This window comes from Ascaphus truei, chromosome 2 (genome assembly GCF_040206685.1).
Source record: "Ascaphus truei isolate aAscTru1 chromosome 2, aAscTru1.hap1, whole genome shotgun sequence".
NCBI lineage: Eukaryota > Metazoa > Chordata > Amphibia > Anura > Ascaphidae > Ascaphus > Ascaphus truei.
In genome coordinates, this window is record NC_134484.1 from 404481089 (window position 1) to 404486292 (window position 5204).

Consider the following 5204-nt stretch of genomic DNA (forward strand, 5'->3'; position numbering starts at 1 on the left):
TCCAAATCACCCCTCCCCGCTCCAAATCACCCCTCCCCGCTCCAAATCACCTCTCCCCCCTCCCCGCTCCAACTCACCTCTCCCTCTCCCCAGCGGCATCACCTCTCCCCCTCCCCGCTCCAAATCACCTCTCCCCCCTCCCCGCTCCAACTCACCTCTCCCTCTCCCCAGCGGCATCACCTCTCCCCCTCCCCGCTCCAAATCACCTCTCCCCCTCCCCGCTCCAAATCACCTCTCCCCCTCCCCAGCGGCATCACCTCTCCCCCCTCCCCAGCGCCATCATCTCTCCCCCTCCCCAGCGGCATCACCTCTCCCCTCTCACCGCTCCAAATCACCTCTCCCCGCTCCAAATAACCTCTCCCCCCCCCCCGGCGGGGGAACAGGCAGCTGCCACGCGGCGCGTAAGATGGCGGACCCCCTTCCTCCCTCGCGGCGCCGAGTCAGAAGATGGCGGCGGCCGGAAGTACAGGTAGGTGTCGCTCCCCCACCTCCGGCGCCAAACGGAAGTAAGAAAGGGCGCATCAACTGAGACATGTGTGTGTGTGTGTGTGTGTGTGTGTGTGTGTGTGTGTGTCCCTGTCCACTGCCCCCCCCTCCTGTCCACTGCCCCCCCCTCCTGTCCACTGCCCCCCCCTCCTGTCCACTGCCCCCCCCTCCTGTCCACTGCCCCCCCCCCTCCTGTCCACTGCCCCCCCCTCCTGTCCACTGCCCCCCCCTCCTGTCCACTGCCCCCCCCCTCCTGTCCACTGCCCCCCCCCTCCTGTCCACTGCCCCCCCCTCCTGTCCACTGCCGCCCCCCTCCTGTCCACCGCCCCTCCTGTCCTCTGCCCCCCCCTCCTGTCCTCTGCCCCCCCCTCCTGTCCTCTGCCCCCCCCCTCCTGTCCTCTGCCCCCCCCTCCTGTCCACCTCCCCCCCCCTCCTGTCCACCCCCCCCTCTCCTGTCCACTGCCCCCCCTCCCTGTCCACTGCCCCCTCCTCTCCACTTTCCCCTCCTGTCCACCGCCCCCCCCCTCCTGTCCACCTCCCCCATCTCCTGTCCACCTCCCCCCCTCTCCTGTCCACTGCCCCCCTCTCCTGTCCACCCTCCCCCCCTCCTGTCCACCTCCCCCCCTCTCCTGTCCACTGTCCGTCCCTCCTGTCCACTGTCCGTCCCCCCCCCCTCCTGCCCCCCCTCCTGTCCACTGTCCGTCCCTCCTGTCCACTGTCCCCCCATCCTGTCCACTGTCCCCCCCCCCTCCTGTCCACTGTCCGTCCCCACCCCCTCCTGTCCACTGTTCATCCCCCCCCTCCTGTCCACTGTTCGTCCCTCCCCTCTGGGGAACACGGAGAAAGAGGGAGAGAGAAGGGAGCGGGAAATTTTACTCATGGCCAACGCCAGGTCTCTCTCCCCCTCGCCGCTACAACTCACCTCTCTCCCTCCCCGCCGCCGCTCCAACTGGAACAGATGGCGGCGCCCGGAAGGACCCCCTTCCTCCCTCGCGGCACCCAGTGAGAAGATGGCGGCGCCCGGAAGTACAGGTAGGTGTCGCGTGTGTCGCTCCCCCACTTCCCCACCCCCCCACTTATCCCCCCCCCACCTCCCAGAGCATGCTCTCTACGGCTCAACATCCCCGAAGAGCAGGAGGAGGGCGGCAGGGACTTAATGCTGCTAGGTGAGGAAATGCAGGGGGAGGAATCCATGCCTTTGAGGCGCCCCCCCCCCCCTGCCTTTGACGCCCCCCCTGCCTTTGACGCCCCCCCCTCCCTTTGACGCCCCCCCCCTGCCTCCGGGCAACGCTGGGTATACACACACCTCTCCTCCCCCCCATCACACTCACCTCCCTCTCCGGCGCTGACTCACCTCCCCTCCCCGGCGCTCACTCCCCCTGCCTTTCACGCCCCCCCTCCCTGCCTCCGGCCAACGCCGGGTATACACACACACCTCCTACACCCCCATCACACTCACCTCCCTCCCCGCCGCTCATTCACCTCCCTGGCGCTGACCCACCTCCCCTCCCCGCCGCTGACTCACGTCCCCTCCCCGCCGCTGACTCACCTCCCCTCCCCTGACTCCCCTCCCCGGCGCTCCACTCACATCACCTCCCACACACTGACTGACACACACACACGCTGACTGACGCACACACACACGCACACTAACTGACGCGCGCACATACACTGACTGACACACACACACTGACTGATACACACACACTGACTGACACACACACACACACACACACTGACTGACACACACACACTAACTGACGCGCGCACACACACACACACACACACACTGACTGACACACACACACACACACTGACTGACACACACACCGACTGACACACACACAGCACCACACACACTGACTGCCGCACGCGCACACACACCCCCACACACACACACACTGACTGACTGCCGCACGCACGCACACACTGACTGACGCGCTAACAAACCCTGACTGACGCACGCACGCACACACTGACTGAGGCACACACACACACACGCACACACTGACTGTGTGTGCGTCAGTCAGTCTGTGTGTGTTTGTGTTTCTGCCTCAGACTCACTGACGCGCGCGCAAACACACAGTGACTGACGCACACACGCTACATGAAGCTGTAAAGGAGGGAGGGGGGGGACTGGATTGATGTGAATGGGGGACAAACAGAGAGAGGGGGGAGGAGAGAGAGAGGAACGGGAACATTACATCCCGGGCAACGCCGGGTCTCTCAGCTAGTAACTAATAAATAAAATGGTCAACAATTTGGCCAAAATGTTAAACTAAAAGACCATTTTATTTATTAGTTATTTATACATGTATATTTAGGCATTGTACCGTATATAAGTTTTTCTGGATGTGCACTGAGCTTTGTCTGTGTTTTATGTTATGTCTCTGGTTTTAAATATATATATTGCCATGCTCAGTAGCACTCCTATGTGAAACTTATATGCTTATATATATGCTGTGAATATTTTGGGGGTTCAATATGAGCTTGTAGGTGTTCTGTATGTTTTATAATTCTTGTTCAGCTAGTCTTGGCTGATTGGAGGGTGGCAACCTCCTATCCAATTGAAGCTCACTCCCTCCCACATTTAAATGGTTAAAAGCTCACTCCATGGCATCTCCAACTATCAGGGGAACTTGCCTGCATGCAGTGTGATTGTGACAAATCTATTACAGAGTGCTTTTTCTGGTAATGTACAGGTTAATAAAAGCTTCAATCAGACTTAGAACCTTTGCAACTTATATTGACAGATTTATTATAAATCATTCTTCCTGGCAATGCACAGGTTATTAAGAATCTATATTAGTGTTAGGGACCCTTGAAACATGGTCTGCCGTGTAGTTGGCTCAAGGGCTTACAACAATTTGGCCAAAATGTTAAACTAAAAGACCATTTTATTTATTAGTTATTTTTACATGTATATTTAGGCACTGTATCGTATATAAGTTTTTCTGGATGTGCACTGAGCTTTCTCTGTGTTTTCTGTTATGTCTCTGGTTTTAAATATATATATTGCCATGCTCACTAGCACTCCTCTGTGAAACTTATATGCTTATATATGTTGTGGGTATTTTGGGGGTTCAATATGAGCTTGTAGGTGTTCTGTATGTTTTACTACATTTTTAGCAGGAATACAAAAATAGAGAAAGCAGGCACTCCCATACGCAAAGGCAACATGTTTAATGTTAACGTTTCAGTCCTCATTTGGTCTTAAGAAAGGTCCCAATGGAGACCGAAATGTGTGTGTGTACACGCACGTACACACAGCACTGGAACTCCTAACATGTGGTTAACTTATGGGAGCTTTTCATATACCCGTTTACTGCAGAGTTATGTTTCAGGCCTCTGTCACAGTAAAGCGGCAAAGTAGTGGAAGCTGTGATGATTGAGCATAGTAATAAGCAGTGGAAGTTGGGACGGGTGGGCACGGTTATAAGGAGATGAAGTTGGGACGGGTGGGCACGGTTATAAGGAGTGGAAGTTGGGACGGGTGGGCACGTTTATAGGAGTGGAAGTTGGGACGGGTGGGCACGGTTATAAGGAGGGGAAGTTGGGACGGGTGGGCACGGTTATAATGAGTGGAAGTTGGGACGGGTGGGCACGGTTATAAGGAGTGGAAGTTGGGACAGGTGGGCACGGTTATAAGGAGTGGAAGTTGGGACGGGTGGGCACGGTTATAAGGAGTGGAAGTTGGGACGGGTGGGCACGGTTATAAGGAGTGGAAGTTGGGACGGGTGGGCACGGTTATAGGAGTGGAAGTTGGGACGGGTGGGCACGGTTATAGGAGTGGAAGTTGGGACGGGTGGGCACGGTTATAAGGAGTGGAAGTTGGGACGGGTGGGCACGGTTATAAGGAGTGGAAGTTGGGACGGGTGGGCACGGTTATAAGGAGTGGAAGTTGGGACGGGTGGGCACGGTTATAAGGAGTGGAAGTTGGGACGGGTGGGCACGGTTATAAGGAGTGGAAGTTGGGACGGGTGGGCACGGTTATAAGGAGTGGAAGTTGGGACGGGTGGGCACGGTTATAAGGAGTGGAAGTTGGGACAGGTGGGCACGGTTATAAGGAGTGGAAGTTGGGACGGGTGGGCACGGTTATAAGGAGTGGAAGTTGGGACGGGTGGGCACGGTTATAAGGAGTGGAAGTTGGGACGGGTGGGCACGGTTATAAGGAGTGGAAGTTGGGACGGGTGGGCACGGTTATAGGAGTGGAAGTTGGGACGGGTGGGCACGGTTATAAGGAGTGGAAGTTGGGACGGGTGGGCACGGTTATAAGGAGTGGAAGTTGGGAAGGGTGGGCACGGTTATAAGGAGTGGAAGTTGGGATGGGTGGGCACGGTTATAAGGAGTGGAAGTTGGGACGGGTGGGCACGGTTATAAGGAGTGGAAGTTGGGACGGGTGGGCACGGTTATAAGGAGTGGAAGTTGGGACGGGTGGGCACGGTTATAAGGAGTGGAAGTTGGGACGGGTGGGCACGGTTATAAGGAGTGGAAGTTGGGACAGGTGGGCACGGTTATAAGGAGTGGAAGTTGGGACGGGTGGGCACGGTTATAGGAGTGGAAGTTGGGACGGGTGGGCACGGTTATAAGGAGTGGAAGTTGGGACGGGTGGGCACGGTTATAAGGAGTGGAAGTTGGGACGGGTGGGCACGGTTATAAGGAGTGGAAGTTGGGACGGGTGGGCACGGTTATAAGGAGTGGAAGTTGGGACGGGTGGG